This window comes from Lissotriton vulgaris, chromosome 8 (genome assembly GCF_964263255.1).
Source record: "Lissotriton vulgaris chromosome 8, aLisVul1.2, whole genome shotgun sequence".
NCBI lineage: Eukaryota > Metazoa > Chordata > Amphibia > Caudata > Salamandridae > Lissotriton > Lissotriton vulgaris.
Window position 1 is genome coordinate 1,322,624,089 of NC_141696.1, and position 21,110 is coordinate 1,322,645,198.

A 21,110-nucleotide genomic window follows, 5' to 3' on the forward strand; every position below is an offset into this window, starting at 1 on the left:
CCTTATACCTCAGCCAGAAGCTCATTGATGCAGAGGGAAGGTTTGTACTCATTACTGGCATGTTACGAGGAAAGGAAATAACGGTGGGTAGTGTATAGGCCCCTAACCTGGACCAGCTTCCCTTTTTTGACCTCTTATCATGTAAGCTGGCGGGCTTATCTTTTGACATCCTGATTGTGGGGGGCAGATTTCAACTGTGTGTAGGACCTGGCTTGGTATAGATCCACCCCTCCATTAAGGGGTACATTGGTCGCTACTACAGCAAAGGGGCTTACGAGCTGGGCTACTGGGTGGAAACTGCTCGACATATGGAGAAAACAAAATACGCAGCGCAGAGAATAGTCTTATTGCTCACATTTACATGACTTACACACTAGATTGCATATGTTCCTCTGCTCTGCTGTGTTGTCGAACATGTTGTCAGGAGCTGTATACCTGGGTAGATCCCTGTCAGACCATAGCCCCCTGCTACTGCCATTCACGCCCTCCCCAGAGAGGACACCCATACCTTCATGGTGGCTGGACCCGGTGTTGTTGGAGGATGAGGGATTCCGCCAGCTTCTTTCAGCCGCTCTGAGACATTATTTTACAGGAAACCAGGAAACTGCCAGCTCTCCAATAGTAGAATGGGAAGTGATGAAGGCGGTGACACAGGGGCATTGCCTGGGACAGAAGACGGGCCTTAGGAAGATGGTAACACAGGATTTAGATGAGCTAGAGGGTAAAATATTGTCACTTGACAGAGAAATAGCAGGAGGGACTTGATTGTAAGGTAAATTGGCAGACCTGAAAAGCCTCTATAATTCTACCTGGGATAGATTGAGAGTCTTTGACTTTAAAACATATCAAACAAGGCAACACATGGATGGAGGTAAAGCGGGATGATTATTGGTACACCTATTCCCAGTATAACTGATGAACAAGACAAGATACTTTCCTCTCCACGGGCTATTAACACAGCTTTTAGAGCTTATTATGAGATGCTTTTCGGATTACCGGGACTGATTTGGGATGGTGACCTACAGTCATATCTCGACAGACTGCGGCTCCCAAATATAGGACGCGACTCGGAACCTTTGTTAGCATCGCAAGTCACAGTGGGCGAAATAAGGATGTTAATTAGAGGCATGGGTAGGGGAAAAACGCCGGGTCCAGACGGCCTACCAGCTGAATTATATGCCACATATGTGGACATTTTAGCCCCGCAACTGGAAAAGATGTACACTGTTGCACTACAAGACTAACAATAGCCACCCTCTCTCAGCGAGGCGCTATTGATCCCCCTACCAAAAACCGAACAAGCTCATGCCCACTTGACGGAGTTTAGACCACTGTCCAAGTTAAATATGGGTTTGAAAATATTGAGCAAGGCACTGGCAAACCAGCTTTTGCCTCACATGCAACACCTGGTCCATGTCAACCAAAATGGCTTTATCCCTTCACGATCTACATCCATAAATCTTAAGAGATTGTTCCACGTGATGTTCCATCCAGAGATAGGCGGTTTCTCAGATGCTGTGGTAGTGGCGATTGACTTATAGAAAGCTTTTGATTCCCTAAGCTGGGATTTTTGTTGGCAGTCATGGAGAGGATGCAGATGGGGGAGGGGTGGCTGAAGTGGGTTTGCCTTCTATATACACAGCCTCAGGCACGTGTACGTACTGGTCAGGTGATATCCACACCTTATCCTATCAATTAGGGCACCAGACAGGGCTGTCCCCTCTCGCCACTGCTATTTGCCCTGGCGATGGAACCCCTGGCGGTGCGATTTACACAAGAAGAAGGTAGACTGGGGATACCTCTGGATGGGACCTCACATATTATATCGCTCTATGCCAACGATGTGTTAATATACTTCCGAGATGGCCACAGTGGGATCCACATGGTGTTAAGCATATTTGCGGAATTTGCAGAGCTTTCCGGCTTACATTGAATAAAAAAAAACTTTTGTGTTCCCGCTTCATTCTACTCTCCTTAAGCAACCAGATTTCCCGCCCACCTTTAATTGGGCATTGGTGTCCTTTAAATACTTGGGGATACAGGTTTATCGTACACAAGCTGAGATTTCTGAGGGTAAACTGGGGGGTGCCCTGAGGGGGTTTCGAGCGAATGTGGCCTTTTGGCGCACACTTAAACTCCAAGTAATGGCTAGAGTAGCGTTATCTAAAATGGTAATATTGCCACGACTTTTGTATTACTGTGTCAACTTACCGGTGGTAATTTCTAAACATTGATTCAGAACTCTAAATGAAATACTCAGTGATTTGATATGGGATGGTGGTCATCATAGAGTATCGCTGAAGACCATGAAACTTCCATTAATGAGTGGGGGATTGGAGGCCCCAGACTTTGAGGCCTACTACTTGGCGGCCCAACTCCAATGGGTCGCTAGGTGGTTAGACAGGAGAGACTCAACTACATTATCTTTTGTACCTGGCGCCCTACACATGCACCTACTCCCTGGGTTACTTAACCGTCGGCAGAAGATCGCTCGAATGGGGGTGCTGCTTGCTGTGGCAGGGACTTGCTGGGACAGATGCATAGCGCGCGCAAGGGAACCCTGCGTTACGCACCAAGTATTCCACTTACAGGTCTCCCCTAAGCATGGGCAAATTTTGCGAATCTGGCGTTCGCGAATTTGCGTATTTGCGAACTTGCAATCCGCAAAATCCACGAATTCTCGCGAATTTGTGGATTTTCTTTTTGTGTTCGCAAGGGTTTCTGCCACTTACTTGTCGGCTCGCAACGGTCGCGACTATGTTGTTTCTACGTCTGGTTCATCATCACAGGTTCACAGCACCCTCTGTTTCACCACTGCCACCCTGTTTCACCCATGCCACCCTCTGATACATCAATGCCACCCTCTGGTTCATCACTGTAGATTATGGGGGGGAAACGCAAGCACACCTGCCCAGCTTCAACTGACATGAATTAATTTGGGGTTGATTTATTAATGTGTCACTGTTTTAAAATTCCAGTCTGGCATCTGCTTCCTTATCTGTAATTTGCTTTCTGTTGCAGTGCAATTTTTATTTTCAGGACCTTTGTGGCCTACTTGTAGCTATTCTATGAGCCTGCTGTGAGGGTCAGAGCAAGGTCATAGAATTGTTGCAACTAGCAACTGAACTCTGGAGGTGCCCCAATCAGGAAGCACTACAGGGAATGGTTACTAATGATGAGTTTGAACTTTTGCACCTGCTGAGTGCTTTCAGTTTAGCAAAACTCGTTTTTCTGCAATTTCACGGGATTCCCGGGGCGCGAACTTGCGCGAGATCGAATTCGGAAGCCGCGAATTCCTGGGAATATGCGATTAGTTTTTTTGCGGCGTGTTAGTTTGCAAGGTTTTGTGCATTTTAGCAAGCCGCTTGTAGCGCAACGGAGCGAAGTTACCCTCACGGTCGTTCACAGGCGCGGCCATCTTGTTTGCATGACGTATTTCCGTTTCCGGGCGCGATGTGTAATCTCGCAAAGTGTGCGGCTCGCTAGTACAATTTCGCGTGTGATCGCGAGGAAAATCGAGCGCGAACTTACCCACGCGGTCGTGAACGGGCACGGCCATCTTGTTTCTCATTCATTGCTATGGGTCTGGGCATGCTTTTTGTATCCTCTCTGAATCTCTGCCATCCTTTGCTTGTTTGAAGTTTTTTTAATCTATTTTACTTATTATCTATCCCTCTATTTTTCCAGATCTATATTTTTGTGTTTTCTGCTACTTTTGGTTAATTTTAAACTACTTTTTTATACTCTTTTCTTTTCTTCTTCCCTATTCTATTTCTTCTTTATTATTTAGCTTCCTTTCTGTCCAGACCATGGTAAAAGGAGCCGGGAAGCATCCTGAGAAGGGGAAGGGTCCCGCACCCCGTGCCCCGCTTCCGTGCGGGCGTTTGAGGGGGGAGCAGGTCGCACCCCGGGGGATCTTCAGCGCGGAGGAGGTGGCCACACTAATTGTTTATGTTCAGCGCCGCCTCCCCAGGACCATCATGGCAGGCGGCAAGATCGCTAGCGGGTACAGGATCCAGGAGCGCCGGAAGTGGTGGGAGCTCCAGCAATGCTCTGGGGTGCCCTATCTACCCAATGCTGTGTCAAGCCGTACGTCTGCTTCAAGCAGGCTCAGGGTTTGAGTCACACATCATTGTCCTCAAAGTGACTGATTGAAATCTTGTAGATTTCCCTCTGCCACTTTAAGGATGCATTCCTGCGCAGGAACGCCCTCCCATGCGCCGGAACGCCCCCTGATGGCGCAGGGCTTTACAACGTGATGCATCTCCCATATGCGTCACGTAGTTAATATACGCCGCACCATGGCGCCTCTTTTGTTCTGCCGCTGCGTCACAAAAGTCACGCAACAATGGAGCAAAAGAGCCGCAAGGGGCTTCTAAATCAGCCCCTACAAACTCAAGTCCAGTCCTTCCTTTGTACACATGGCGATAAGAAGAAATAAGGAGAAAAATAACAGTGAACAGTGAAGCCCACAGCTTGCGAAAGTGCCGATATGGCTTCACAACATCTTTGTGACAGTATATCAACCTTCTTCACTGACAAAATTGATGCCATCTATAAGAAAATAGAGACATCTAACATTGATAAAAGCAGTCAAGATAACTCTGCTTTGATGCAGATGGCATCTACTAAAGCTACAAACTCTCATTCCTTTAATGAGTTTCCGGAAATATCACTGAGTGAGGTCCAAAGACTTCTCACGGATATTAAAAGTGGAAGCCCCGCAGACTTGCTACCTGCCAGACTTATGGGTCCACTAGGGAGCACTCTGGGCCCTGACGTTCAGAGGCTAGTAAACCTCTCACTTACATCTGGAGTTGTTCCGCAATGCTGGAAAAAAGCTCTTGTTAGACCTATCAGGAAGAATACAACACTTCCCTGGACCAATTTGTCTAATCTCAGACCTATTTCCCTGTTACCATTCTTAGGGAAACTCATCGAAAAGCATTCCAATAAACACCTATCCACCTATCTGGAACAATCTGGCAGCCTCGATCCTTCACAGTCAGGCTTCAGGCCAAAATACAGTACTGAAACGGCCTTGCTGTCGATAACAGACGATCTCCGGCTGTACCAGGACAAAGGTTACTCTGTGGTCCTGGTGCTGCTAGATTAATCGGCAGCGTTCGATACCATTTCTCATAACATCCTTATCGAACGCCTGTCTGGGAGTGGAATCGGTGGTACTGCACTGGAATGGATCAAAAGCTTTCTCTCCAACCGCACCCAATCTGTCACCATGGGTGACTTTAGGTCAGAGGAGGTGAACATCACCAAGGGTGTCCCGCAGGGCTCATGCCTAAGCCCGACCCTATTTAACACCTATGTGGCCCCCCTGGCAGATGTAACCAGAGCTTTTGGATTCCATCCAGTGTCATACGCTGATGACACGCAGCTGCTCTTCCCTTTTAAACATCTTACCCCGGAGATAATACAATCTTTCTCCGATGGGATGAAGGCAGTTGCAAGGTGGATGTCCTCCAATTTCCTCTAATGCAATGTTGGAAAAACGGAGGTGATGCTTTTCGGGGAAATAAAGGTCCAATGGTCTCCTGACTGGTGGCCTCTTGATCTGGGCCCAGTTCCTGAGCTCAAAACAGTAATCAAGAATCTAGGAGTCAGATTGGAACCGGAATTGACCATGAAACATCATGTCACCACCACTGTAGGAACATGTTTCCACGTAATAGGTCTCCTCCGGAGGATTTTTCCTTTCCTCCCTGACTCATACAGAAAAACCTTAGTTCAGGCTCTTGTTATCAGCCGTCTTGATTACTGTAATGGACTCCTGATAGGAGCTAACGAAGAGGTTCTGGACCGCCTACAGGTGGTACAAAATACAGCAGCTAGGCTGGTGCTTAATGCACCTCCTAAGTCCCCCTCTAAGCCACTACTGCACAAACTACACTGGTTGCCCATACGGCAACGAGTAAAGTTTAAGGCTTGTTGTATTATCCATAAAGGCCTTAATGAATTGGGACCAGAGTATCTGGATACTAAATTTGTTCCATATGCTCCCACCCGTACCCTCAGGTCTAGTGATCAGCTGCTGCTAAACATTCCTAAAATAATCAAAGCTAGGTTAGGAGGCAGGGCTCTGTCTGTGGCAGGTCCTAGTCTCTGGAACTCTCTCCCGCTCTTCCTAAAACAATGTAGGAATCATCTTAAGTTCAGAAAATGTCTGAAAACCTTTCTGTTCAGCTCATTTTAATATACATCCTGTTGGATCTTAATAGTCCCCTGCTATAATTTCTATTTCCTGTGGCCTATCTCATGTTTTATACCTGGTGTCACCAGCGCGGAGATACTCCTTCGGGAGTTTATTCATAGCGCTTTATAAACTTATCAATAAAATAAAAATAAAATAGTGGTGGTGGATTGATAGTTTCAGTATTTTAATGACTAGTTAATGTAGTAGGAAACTTTTTAGTGTTGTCGCTGATCTGCAATCACGATGGACTTTGTCACTTTGCGTGCAAATCAAGCAATACTAATTAGGGGTGGGCGGCCAGCTACGCTCCGTGCACGGAGTGTGCGTAGTGCCGCCTACTCCGCATTTTGCGGAGCGGGCGTAGCCAGGCGGCACTACACACGCTCCGCAGACGGAGCGTAGCTGGCCGCCACCCGCCTCCCTCCCGCCCTCCCTAAATACTTTCAATTAAAGGAGGCAAATAATTAAAATGCACTTACCTTGCCCGCCGCTGCCCGCCGCGTCCCCGGGGCTCGCTATCTTCCGTCTTCCGTCTTCTTTACGAATGCGCATGCGCGGGCGGCCGCGCATGCGCATTTTCTCGTGAGAAATACGCATGCGCGGCCGCCCGCGCATGCGCATTCGTAAAGAAGACGGAAGACGGAAGATAGTGAGCCCCGGGGACGCGGCGGGCAGCGGCGGGCAAGGTAAGTGCATTTTAATTATTTGCCTCCTTTAATTGAAAGTATTTAGGGAGGGCGGGAGGGAGGCGGGTGGCGGGGCTGGCGGCCAGTGGTGTTTGCGGAGTGGGGCTACGCGGAGTGCGGAGGTGGGCGTAGTTTCTCGTCCACTTCGCGTAGCTCCGCGAAGCCCCACTCCGCCAACTCCGCCCAGGGTTAATACTAATAACGTAGTAGACCACATGAGATCGGTCAATATATCCCGTGGAATAGTTGTCTATTTGCTATTTCGCCAAAATATTTAGTTATTGTTCTTTTGAAATGTTTGCTTTGGTTGACAAATATCATCCATGTTTTCTGGTCTTTCTTTCTTTCATGTTGTACATCAGCTCCCCCCAGGGGCAAGAGGGCATTGGAGGAGGCTGCTGCTGCTGCTGCTGCTGAACAGGATCGGTCAGGCGAGGGCTCCTTTGCTGGCCCCGGTAAGTTTTAATGTTAATATAGAGTACCTATTTTTTCCTAGCGTTCCTCATTCGATTGTTTCTAAATCGTCTTTGATCTTCTTGTAGACTGTATCTAAATTCTTATCCTGCCTCGACTATGACTCCCTGTGGTATTACTAGATTATTCTTATTAGTCTGTCTGTGTAGCTAACTAAGATTGCACATTTGGCAATTCCATTGGACTCCCATTCTAGTCAGCAATAGCTCTATGCACTGAGTGCAGTCCTCTGGGATTGTCCATAATGTCTTTTCAAGTCTTCTAAATGTTTATGCGTTGACAACTGCCAACAATAAAAAGGTGAATGACCACCAAGAAAGAATAAGATACTACTTTACTTTTGGTTTGGATAGGAGGAAAATCCATTCTACTACTGTTGCAGGGACAAATCTGCACAAACAGAACTATGGACACAAAATAATTCATTGCTCAGCTTATCAATTATAATAGGCGCTGTTAGACTTTCCACATACCTGAGTGATAACAGACTTTGTAGTTGAACCCCCAATCTCCTTACTGACTAGATAGTGTGGCAGAGTCATTTAGCTCCCAAAGTCACCGATGATTGATCCCCAATGATGATTATCCAACGCAGGACAAGAGTACGGAGTCAGAGTCAAGAAGTGTCAGAGGCACGAACTCATGCTTGCAAAAACTGCAAAACCTTTAGCTCAGCCACTCTAGTCTGGAGGACCAAAAACCACAGAGTCTATTTAAGTTTAAAAGCTTTATTAAAAGTAAACACATTTATTAAAATCAAGTTTGTCATAAAACTAAACGTTTAACTGAAAATGAAAAAGCGCTTAGTGCTGACGATTAATTGAACACATTTCTTGTGGTCGAGCCGAGCTCTCACCTGGTTTGAACTTGATCTTGCTCGTGTTCTTAGAAGTCAAACTTCTGTCTGTTAGGAGAAAAAGTGGTGCGTGTTAAAAATAAAAAGCAAGCATTCATCAGTTGTGCCAAAAAGTGCAGCAAGACAACAGCCTTCCCTGGAAAAGGGGATATTTTTACTTTAGAGTAGACAGTCACAAATTATTACATTGTTTTCAGTTTTTTTCACATTTCTTTATTCCTAGACCAAATATTATATGGTAGTGAGTGGTGTATTCTAACATTCTTAACTGTACTTTGTAGGTGTAACATCTGGTGGCGGGGCCAGCGCGGAGGTGATGGTGCTGGATGAGGGGAACACTTCTGGGGAGGATGCGGTGCAAGTGCCGGACGACACCAATGTGCCTGTGAGGGTTCACACTGTGGTGGCGGGCAGAGGTAAGCTATATATTCCTTACTTATTGAGATTGAAGACTGCAGAGTGTGCTATCTGCACGGGTATATTATAAATCAACCAGGTAGTAGCCTCCTCTAAATGTACTTCGACTTAGCTGTGAAGTTTTTGGCGAGAAGAATCCCAATCAGATCTGAGATGAACTTGATGGATGGGATGAACGAAAAGCGAAAGCAGGGTGTAAGTAAGTGTGGAAGGACGAGAAATGTAATGATGACTGGCAAAGAAGAATGATATGTGTTTGCTTGGTCCCCGAGGTAGCTGGGAAGGAAAGAATATGGTATGGTGCATGGCTGGGTGAATGATGAAGCAAGGATGGGTGGAAGGAGAACAGCCTGGGTGGGTGAAACAGAAACTGTATGTGTGCATATACTTTGAATGGATGGATTCCTGGATCATGGTACTATGTGACTCTTAGATAGCATATGTGTATCTAGAGAGAGTAGACGGTCACTGGATGAACTAAGTGTTACTTTGAAGAGCATGTAACACCGCACCCGCGCATCCGTAGGAAAGGCAAGGAAAAGAAGTTGTAATTTTGTCCAAATACTACCATGAATAGTAGCAGTAGTTTGTATTGCAACTGCAAGCACAGCATATATCCGGTTATTACGGTGGACACTCCCTACCTCTCTTAATAAGTTTAGTTTAGTAGTAGTACGTCATTCATGTGTGGGTGTATCACTGTTCACTCAATAAAAAGCAAAGCACCTAAAGTCATCCCATATGTAATCAAATACATACCATGTGAAGTGATAGATAATCAGATTTAGCTTCTTCATTTTCCTTTTATAGTACTCATTTGCACTGTAGGGTGAAAGTTAAATTAATTAAGCAGTAGCCCTTTTAACAGAGTATTCTCAGTGCCACCCGTAATAGAAAAGTAAGAGCTTCACCACCTGCATGTATTAGACCTGTACAGTAACGCAAGTCTGTCTCACTCATCATGGTGTGCGTCTGTTTTTCTCGGGTGCAAGTTCACTGCGCTGGCATTATGCCGGCTTGCATAAGATAACGTACCAATTTTCCTAAACAAGAGAGAAAAAAAAGAATAAGACTGGTGCACTGTCATAGTCGACTGTAATGGAAGTCCATAGTGCTCGTAGAATTCGTTCCTTAACCCCTTCCATGCTAATGACAAGGTCAACTCGTCATGGGCTTTACCTGCCCTGTGCTTATGACTAGTTGACCTTGTCACGATCCTATACGATTCAAGGATCTTCAGCACCCAGGGGGAAAACGCCTAGCAGCCAAGGTGTTAAACTCCAACTAATGTTAGAGCAAGGATGAAGAAGTGGGAGGTTAGATAGAAACTGGCCCCAATAGTTATGTACTGTGCTTTCAAGTTGCTAGTTGTACTGTGACACAACTTTCTGCTCAATCATTTTGTGTTAATCTTAAGGAGCATTGGTTACAGACTATGTCTTTCTTTCTTCATATAGTTGCTCCTTCCAAATCAACAAAACCAACAAGGAAGGAGCGGGCTCGAATGGCCCGGCAACGGAGGCTGGATGCCACTGGTGCCGAATATTGGAGCTGGTGGCCCTGGAGGAGGAGGACACGCAGTCTACTGGTACAACATCCACTGGGACAGCTGCATCCTCCTCCGTGCCCCCATGGGCTGCCAGCCAGCACAATGCTCCAGCGGTACGGAGCCGGGCTACCAAAGCCAACCGCCACCGCCGAGCAGCAAAGACAGCAGTTGCCCCCCACAGGAGTTGCAAGGCACGCCAGCACCGCTTATGCCTCAGAGTGTCCTACCTGGAGCAGGAGGTCCATAACGTATAAGACCTTGGTGGAGGGCATCCGCTCCGACCATGCCACCCTCCGCAAGGAGTATGATGTCCTGGCCGCTAAAGTGAACAGCATCTTGCCGTAGTGTTTCTTGCCCCTTTTTTAGAGACTTTTGGGAGGTGGGAATTGTGAGTTGGGTTGTTTTTGGGACTTTTGAAGGACAATCGTTGGGGTTTGGGAGGGTCTTGCGGGAGATTATTTTGTTAGGGCTACACAAATATACTTTTTGAAACTTTATCTGAGCATACCTGTTTTTTACTGCTTTCGAGTCTGGTGGTTGGGGGTTTAACAGTAAGTTTGTTTTCCTGAAACTTAAGTTTGTGTCATTTTCTTCCTTTAAGTGTAAATGGCTAAATGTTTTCAACACTAAGTGCCTCTCACAGAGTAAGTGAATTCAGAGTCCTAGGACTTTAGTAGTACTACTGTCAATCTCTCGTCTCTCCTAATACTCCATTATACTACCTCCCACCAAACGCTTATCTTACCTGTAATTTGTGTTTGAAAGTAGGGCTAGGCCCAGGGCTGGCTCCACGGGAAATGGCGATTAAGGTTGGCAATCCTGGGCGGATGAAATGTCCTCATTGCGGTGGTACTAGTGGTGTGACACAGTGGCAGTTGCATGCCTATGGAAAAAAAGAAAATGAAACCTGGTTTGTCCTTACTGTAGCATTACAACGGTACGATAGGGAATATAGCAGGTGACAGTACACTAGAACAGTGCCACAATGTAGCCTAACACATGGTAAAGTATTGAAAGTATAACTAGTACTTGCGTTGAATTTCTTTGACATTGGCTACTACTACAAGAAATAGTACTGAAGCTGAGTAAGTCTAGAATATATCCTCGGATTCCTTCACCAGCCTGTTGCTATGACCTTATACTCCCCAGCAAGTGTGTGGAATTATTGATGTCATTTAGTCACACATCAATCAAAACCACAGAGCCCGGGGGAAGAGGTTTAGGGTTTGGAAAATGGATGGGAATGGGGGTTTCTTTTTGGGTAGGTTTTGTTGAGAGAAGAAAAAAAAAGCACAGCATGGACAAACAATAATTGAAGATAAAGAAATCTTTGGGTACAAAGCTAACCATAAATCTTTTAAGTGACATAAAGGAAGTGCATGCACTACTGCACGCATTGTTACTGAAAAGTAAGTAGTACTTTCGACAACCGTGAATGACAGAATGCGACAGTACAGGGCTGCAGCGTTTTCACTTGCCTATCTCTGTACTCAGAGAAATACTTCTTACATTAAATTAGGTTTAAAAAATAGCCGAAGTAAAACCTATAGAATGGCTGTAGGGATCAATTTAGAAGCAGAGAGAGATCCAAGAAATGCAGTCACACTCATAGAAGAAAACAATGGATACTGTATCTGTATGTTGTTGTAGTTGTCCTGTTGAATTTGGGAAGTTGTAAGATGCATCCAACCATTCCTCTTATTAGCGTGACTCCTCCATTCCATCTGACGCTCCGTCCATCAATGTTGGTGACCAGAAGACACCCTGTCCACTGCCTGCCTGGCGGATGCTGAATTGCGGCTCGCTAATGTGAAGCCTGACTTCCTCCTTTTCTCATTGCACAGGCTGAAACCTGGCCTGTAATTATTGATGGAAAAACAGGAAGTGATATTAGAACACCACTGATAAATAAATATAAGGTATGTATGCTATGTAGTGCAAAAAGTCACACTTTGAGTTTCCTAATAGACAGTACAATATTTTTGAAAGTGCGTACTCTGTCTGAGTCTCCTTTTGAAGGATAAATAAGTATGGGCAGATTAATTTAGCGGATCTTTCCCCTCAAGCTAGGTGTACTGTAAACTGTGTTTTAGAACAAAATTAGACCTTCCCAGCAGTGCTCCCACCCAGACCCTTACTAAAGCCAGTCGCAAAAATGTAGAAGACCCCCAATCAGATCTCAAAAAACGAGGCCTAGTAGAAAACTCGTGACAAAACGTACTTTGAAAGTAAAAGTAGGCCCAAATACCCCCATACCCACCGTGGATTGTATTCAAACCACTTGCAAGCAAGCAAAAGTATCCATACCCAGCATCGCTCCAAGACTCGCAAACCCCCCCACAAACAGCCCCCCACCCAAACACATGCAATACAAATACTGCTAACCCTAACGAGCCCTAAGTTAAGAATAGTGGCAAACGCTTTCTTTAACTATGCCAAATCCCCCCTTTCCCACCATGGATTTTCTTCAAATCGCTTGCAACCAAAATTACACATTCCCACGAGTGCTCTAAGACCCCAGAACTCAGTTGCAAAAATCTAGAACACCCCGAAACACATGCAATCCTGCTGCTAGGGCTAACCCTAACGAACCCTAAGTTACAAAAAGTGCCAAAAGGCTTTTCCTTATGGATTTTGTCCAAACCACTTCTATCCGATATTAGACCTTCCCAGCAATGCCCCAAGACCCGCCAACCCACCCGCAAAAAAGCACCATACCCCCAAACAGCCAAAATGGAAAATCTCATACTTACAATATTTATCGGCCTTCGGACCAAACGCGCTGTGCAGCTAGGTCATAACTCCCGTTTTCCACCACGGATTTCCTGAAAAGCAAATGCAATCAAAATTAGACTGTCCCAGCAGTGCTCCCAGACCCGAAAACTCACCCACAAACACCCGGAACCCCCCCAAAGAGCACCTCAAAGGCAAGCAAGTCAGCAAAAAGGCAAAAATAAATTAGCCTCCGATTTGGTCCAAACTACTTTTATCCGGTATTAGAGCTTCTCAGCAATGCCCCAAGACCCGCCAACTCACCTGCAAAGAAGTAGAACACCCCCACAAGTGCAGAGTCTTTTTTCATTGGGCGTAATCCAGCCCTCTGCTTTGAGGGAAATAGGAGTCTGGAGGAGGAGGATAGAGGAGCATGTTCTTGTGAACTTGTGAACCTGAGGAATGCAGACTGCGGCACCTTCAACTCAATAAGCAAACAAGTGAAGACAGTTCTGTTGATGGGCTTGTTTTTGTGATTAGGTGATTAAAGTTTTAATTATATTAACTGTGCAAAACAAAGAAAGACAGACACACAGGAATAAAAGTGAATAAGGACGAAAAAGAAAGTTATTGATTCATTGTCTCATTTTCAGGGCTCGGTGTCAGGGAATAAGAATAAGGGTTCGTCCTCATACTCTGCGAATTCAGGCAGGATGAGGTCAGTGTCACCTAACAGAGAAGAAATTCCCTCATCTACATTGCTGTCCTCCTCGTCTTCATCCGGCGTGTTTTCTCGTACTTTGTAATCTGGTGGTATGAGGTGCTGATTCATCTTGATCATTGTTAACCTCTCCACATTTTTGGGCGAGAGGCGGCTCCGTTTGGAAGTTACAATGCCACCAGCAGCACTGAAAACACGTTCAGAAGACACGCTTGCGAGTGGGCAAGACAAGTAGTTTATAGCCAGGTTGGAGAGCTTTGCCCACAATTCTTTTTTCCCATGCCAATACGCCAATGGGTCAGCATTAACATAGACCTCTGTTGAGTCATTCAGATAGTCCTGCACTATCGACTCAAGGTTCTCCAAGGTTCCTCCACTTGGCTTACTTTTTGCTGGGACCTTTTGAGAACCAAACCCAAGGACAGTTATCCAATCCTCTTCTTCACCCAATGTTACTGTTGTGTCTGGTGCAGATGATCCGGTTGCCGGTGTCTTTAACGGCTGAGAGGTCACTTGTGCCACAGCCACAGGTGCAGAGTGGATTCTTTTGACTGGGGATGGCCTGCTAAAGCTGATGTACTGGCTTTTCCTTCAATTTCCTGCCGTTCTCTTTCAAACCTCATGGCTGACAAGGCTAGCCAACGTTTGTACTTTGTAACATCTTTATCATCAAAAGGAAAGAATGCTCGGCCTGCCAGCGCCTTTTTGTAGCGTGGATCCAGAATAGTAGCACAAATGTAATGCTGTTCTGAGTGAATCATTTTAAGACGTTCATCGCCAAGTAGGTGCTCTAATCATTTCTCCGCCAAAACAAAAGCGTCTTTCTTTTCTTCATCTTTTTGAAACATAGAAGACACTACCTTCAGTTGGTGCTCCAGCGTGCGCAACAATGGGATAGCTTTTCCCAAATTACAGTCCTCCCTGCTGACTGCACGCGTGAAGACCTCAAAAGGACGAAGCATGTCTGTCAGGCTTTTAACTAGCTTCCATTGCGCCGCATCTAGCCTCAGATCCTTCTGAGCTGTACCCAGTGTTAAGAATTAGTGATTGAGTACCGTATACTGCTCATACAGACGCTCAAGCATGTAGAAGGTTGAGTTCCAACGTGTTGCCACCTCCTGGATGAGTGCTTTCACTGGCATTCGACGTTCATGTAGCAGGCTCCTCAGATGCTTCAAGGCCTTAAAAGAATGGCTGAAATGGTTGCACATTCTTCGGCAGGTGGCCACTAACTCGCACGCTGGACTGTCTTCACTCAAGAATTTTTTAACAACCAGGTTTATACAGTGCGCCAAACACGGCACTCTGAAATAGTGACCCAGATCCATGGCCTTAACTACATTGGCGCCATTATCCGTGGAAACATAACCAATCTGGCGTTTTTTTGGGGACAGCCAGTGAAAGACCTTTGTGTTAAACTCTTTCAAAATGTTTTGTGCTGTATGACGTTTCTCCAAGCCAAACATGGCTAGTGTTGCATGTTTCCGAGCAGCTTTAAAAACTTGGTCCGGGTCAACACCTGCGTTTAGCTTTGCTTTAATCCCTGAAAAAGAGACCCAGTGTGCAGTGATGCACATGTATTCAGCACCTGCGTCACTGGTCCACATGTCTGTTGTCAGATGTATAGTGCGAACAGCACTCTTCTGCAAAGCTGCCCCAATCACCTCCAGCACATCTTCATGTAGTGCTGGAACCGCAACTCTGGCAAAATAGAACCTGCTAGGAACCTTCCATTTAGGGCAGAGCGCTGCCACTAATTCTAGAAAACCAACCCCTTGTACAAAAGAAAAAGGGAGAAGGTCCATAGCTAGCATTTTAGCCAGCTTAGTGTTATACAGACGCGTCAGTGGGTGGTTGCGTTCATATGGCGCGTCTGAAAACAACATGGTTCTAATGTTGCCCTGGACCAAGCATTTACGGGATGATGATGATGATGATGACTTCTTTGACCCAGTTACGCTCGCTGATGAACTTTTTCGCATTGGTGTCTCACTCTCTCCCACACTCTTAGTGTGGCTCACATGGGGTGTGCTGCTGACAGGGGTACTGGGTGTAAGTGAAGTGTTTGACACGTCTTCTTCCTCCTCGTCATCATCAGATGAAACATCAACGTTTTCTTGACTTGCAATTCGGGCTTCCTTGATCTCCTTTAGGTGCGCAAACCATTGGACAGCGTGCTGTCTCCTAAGATGACCTCTCTGGCCTCCGGTACCATAGTTGGTACCAAACTTACCACGACTAACTGCAAGCTTACAAATGCTACAAATGGCGAAGTTTTCCTTTTTTGGGCAAACACTAAAGAAGTCCCAAACTGCGGACTTGAAATGTCTGTGGGGGCCGGAGGAGGCGGCGGTCATGCTTCTAATGCCAGATGCAGTGGAGGATGTGGATTGCCGAACTTTACTACGTTGTGCACTTTCACCACCACTAATTGAGGTCGAGGTGGATGGAGGTCCCTTCTGGCGAAGAAGAAATATGGAAGCGGTAGGTGTTGGTGTACTAGTTAACTCCAATGATTGTGGTATTTCCATTGCCTCCTCGTCGACAACATCATCACGCTCAGCAGCTTCTTGGGCTAGGGTCAAAATGTCTGTTTACTGCATGCCCGCTGGGGCTGCAGTGACCTTTATGATGACTGGGTCGTCGTCGTGAGAGTCTTCATCAGCAGCAGTATTCGCCACTTCTTGTTGAGACTCATCACACTCCATAACTATGAGACTTTGGACGAGCTTCCTTTTACGCTTAACTACCTTTTCCAGATCATGGTGTGCCTCACTCTCAGACGGCAGTGGTGCTGGTTCCCAATTTTGATCCGTATCATCAGAAGGAGGTGTGCTTGAAGAAGATTTAGACACCACCCTTGATCTCTTCCTTGCTAGGGGTGTGGAAGACAATGAATGATCATCAGGAGGAGTGGCTTCCTCAAATGATACCTTGCCTTGATTGTCGATTTTCTAATGTGCCCCCACTTCGGGAGCAACAACTATTGTTGGCACTTGTGACCCTCCATGCACCTCTGCTTGCGCATCTCCTTGCGCTGCCTCTCCTTCCACTTGTACTTGGGCTTGTACTTGCACATGTGGTTGTTGTTGCGGCTGTGGTTGTTGAACACTCGTCAGATGAGTTACAACAACCTGTGTTGATTGAGAGACATTGCTGCTACTTTCTTGCGATGAGTCAACATCACTGGTCGATGGTGATTGAACAACTAGACTAAGTGCCTCTGCAGCACTCAAGGGCTTGGACTTAAGTTGACGTGGTGGTGGTGGTGGCACTGAGCCCAATGGAGCGGGGGTGCTGCTCCCAGCTTGGTCCCCAGCAAATCCCGCCGCTGCTACAGGCGTATTTTTTTTTTTACTCCCAAAAAATGTGGCGGGCGGCACACCAGTCTCCTTGGTAACTTGCTTCTTCTGCTCCTTACTGGCAACGTTCTTGCTAGAGGAGCTACGGCGAACTTTTTTAGGGCCATCTTCTTCAGAGGTCAGAACAGCAGGCCGCAGTTGCACGAGTTGCAGAGTTGTCTGTGGCCAGACATGACGTCGCGTGACGTTATGCTGCACACACACACCGCTGCAGGACTTCTTCCTGGCACTGGTGGTTCTCTTGAGTCTTGTGCACCTAATAGCAAATGGAAGACATCAGTTCAGTTATACACCCCAAAAAATTGAAAAACACAAAAAAATCAGCACAATCCCATGCCATCCATGATGTTTAAATTGAAGACACCCCACAGAAAGACTAGGGCCATGCACCACTCACTACCCCTGGGCATAATGGTTGAAACCTAGGCAAAATGGTTGCAGACCTAAGAACACTGCCTGCATTCAAAATGGCCCCCTGACTCCCAGCACATGGCCTGCCTGTAGCAGCACTCAAAATGGCCCCCACCCACATGGCCTGTCCCCATGAACACCCCAAAAAATCGAAAAACACAGAAAGATCAGCACAATCCCATGCCATCCAGGCCCTCCATGATGTTTAAATTGAAGACACCCCCACAGAAAGACTAGGCCCATGCACCACTCACTACCCCTGGTCAAAATGCCACAACAACAGCCCAAAAAAACGAAAATCACAGAAAAATCAGCACAATCCTGTAGCATTGTGCTACAATAAATACAGACACTTATTATTGTCTTAACTGGATCTTTATTCAATACATCTTATTCATGCCCTGTCCCTACTCTAACTAACCACTTCCTGTGTCCACTCCTCCTCTTCCTCTAGCCCCCTAGCTCCGCCCACACCCAGCTACTAGACTGCACTCCCACATTACATCTCCCCCCTTGTTAACGAAATGAACTTAACATCTAACATATTTAGAGTTTCTGGGTCAGCCATACAAGTCCGCGGTCTGTTCGCTTGAGATATATGGACGTATCTCAGATTGCGTTGTGTGGCCTTCTGCTTCCTCGACGAGAGCATCTTTTATTACGAGAGTACATCTTTGCACTTGCGCGACTTCTTGTGTGATGTGCGTATGTTCAGATTCATGATGTTTGTTTCTCAACTTCTGAGTGATCCACTCACCTTCAGTGTCTGAGGTGTCTATGGAGAGCTCAGTTTGATATCGGCAGTCTGTCCTCCTTGGTGACTCTTGCTCACATGACGCTCGGCCTCCTTTCCAAGGGCATGTTATTCTAGTTCCTTTCCGAGTGTCTGCATGTATTTTTACTTCCTTTTGCCTTGTCAGGTCAAGAACAACACTGTCTTCCTGTTTCGAGTCTGGGATGCCAACCGGTGGGATATGAACTGTGAAGGTCATCTTGGTATGGCTTGGAGATTGATTTGCTGTCTCGGGTTGTCTCTCCCACTCCTGCTCGCGCCTAGAACAGGCAAACCCTGGAACCGGCTGGGTATTTGAGTGTTTCGTTCTCATCCAATGATGACTTGGCTCTCCTGACATGTCCGGCTTCCTTTGCAGATCGGCTGGTTGGTCCGTTTTTATTTGGGTGCTAATGGCCACGATGTTGGTTTCCATTTTGTAAGACCAGGACCAGGACCTTCGAGTCAATCTTGCTGCCCCTATCCGGGGTGACGGTGTAGTATTTGTGTCGCGATGCATCTGGGATCGATATGACAAGTTGGCTGGTGGAGTGCTCGAGTGTGCATTGACATTAGTGTGAGACGTGTCGCTCTTGACGGGAAGAGTATCCCTTGGTTCTCTGATGTGTTCGGGTGCTTGGCGCCACAGCCGTTGTCGGGACCATGACTCCGTCGACTCAAAGGATCGGACCGAAATGCTATCTGAATCAGAGGGGTTCTCTGTCACTTCCCTCTGAGAATGTTCCTTTGAGAATGTTGCGCGTGGCCATTGTCGGGACCACGACTCAGCCGACTCAAAGGACCGGACCGACGTGCTTTCTGAATCAGAGGGGTTCTCCATCAGTTCCCTCTGTGAGTGTTCCTTTGAGAATGTCTTACCAGGTGGTCTTTGGAACCGGGTAGTCCGTGACGAACTGCTTTTCACCTCGGAATTGTCTTTGAAATGCTTCTCCGTGTGTCTTTGTTGGAACATCTTCAATGTTGTCTCATTTGGGATGTTGTCTGATGATTCCGTGCTTGTTCCTTGTGCTTGATCCCAAGCTTTTGTCTCTTCGTCCTTCTCGCCTGAGGTCAACCATCTCCGCTCTGTTTCTTCGTTGTCGCGGGGCCCATGGATGCATGGATCTTTTCTTGTTCGTTGTTGTTGTGAGGGACCAGTCCATCTTGTGCGATCTGGTTCTCCTTCCCGATTGTTTGGTGCTCTAATATCTCTGATCTGTTGGTGGTGTGTTCTCCTGCCAGCTGTTTCCTCGGACTCATCTTCACTCCTTGGCGATTGATGTTCCGGCGTCGATTTCCGGTGTTGACCATTTCGGCCCCTTCTTCTATGATTTGTCTATCTCCCCCACTTGTTGTGCAGAAGGCCATCTTGCCCAGGAGTGCAATCTGTCCCACTGGACGCTCCCTCCTCGTCAGAGTAGCGTGTGTCATACTTTGAATGACTCCTTGAGGGACTTCTGTAGAATGAATAACTCCTGGTAGTTGTTATTTGGATGGTTGACTCTGAGTGATCTTTGGTTGATTCTGAGTGGTCGGACGCTGAGTAATCTGCCTCTGAGTACTCCTTGTCACTTTCCTTGTCACTGTGTCTCCCCCGTTGTCTTTTCGCTGGTCTGCCTTCTCTCTCACTCTTTTTGTGTTTGTTGGATATCTGGGTTCTCTCTTCCCAGGTACCTCGAAGTTTTGCACTCAGATGCACATCCATCAATTTGTCTCTTGCTTGGACTTGCATTCCAATTTCGGCTTTCTTGATAATTTCTTTTAGCGACCAATGCCCTCTCAGTATTTTGTGCTTTGTTTCGGGGTTTTCACAGCCTTCAATTATTCGGAGCCGAACAGCATCCTCATTTGTAAACGTGTTAAAATGGCAGCCTTGTACCAGACTTTGCAACCGAGTGATGAACTGTTGCAATGGTTCGCCTGGTTCTTGTCGTGCTGTGTTGAAGACCATGCAATTATGATCCACATCTGCCTGTGCATTGAGATGGGCACAGAGCTCCTTTTGGAGTCTCTCATAGATGTCCGCTTCTTCTTTGGAAAATGTTCTAATTGGGCATCGGCCCCCAGGACCCACCAAATGAAGGAGTAGCACCAGACATTTTCTTTCTCTTTGCTCACCGTTGGCTTTCAAGAAATCGTCCAATGCTTCCAGCCACCAGTGCCGTTTGAGGCCCTTGATCCAATCGTTAATCTGCGCCGCTGGGGGCGATTCTTCAATGTGTGGAGTGAAATATTGAGCTACGTCTCCTCCCGCTATGAGAGAGGGAGGTTCTGATCTGTCGTAGACGCGGGGCATTGTGCTGTTCACTTTTCTTCGGGTTTCAGTTGCTTCTGCTTGTTACACCATGTGATTGTCTCTGCTTGTGTTTTAGCTTGAGTTTGATTGTCAGTTCTTCCTTCAGTTCACTCATGTTTGGTCAACATTGTACCCTCGAATTCTTCCATGGTTAGCGACAATGTTGGGTTTCACTTGCTTGTTGTGTATGTTTATTGGCTATTTCACACTTGCTTTGGCTTGTTGCTGATTCCGTTGTAGTTATTTATGTATTGTCTTTATTTATGTTTGCTTGTTGCTTCTTTTATTTTATGGACACGCGTTACTTCATTACATTCGCCACTGCGCATTCGCTTGCGTTTCTCACTGTTCGCGTTTCCTTTGTTTTGTCAATGCTTGTTTGTTAAGTCACTCTTGTGGCTGCTCTTGCTTGTTAGCTGATTCACTCTCGTGTTAGCATGTGCTTATTCTGTTTGGTTGCCACAACTTGTTCATTGTTGTCCACGCGCCGTTATTCACGCTTATTTATTTGCCGTACCAACGCTTGCTTCTTTGCATTTACCAGTGCTTGTTTATTTGCACATACCAAGGCTCGATGACTTGCACGTACCAACGCTTGTTTATTTGCATGCACCAAGGCCTGTTTACTTGTCTTTGCCAGTGC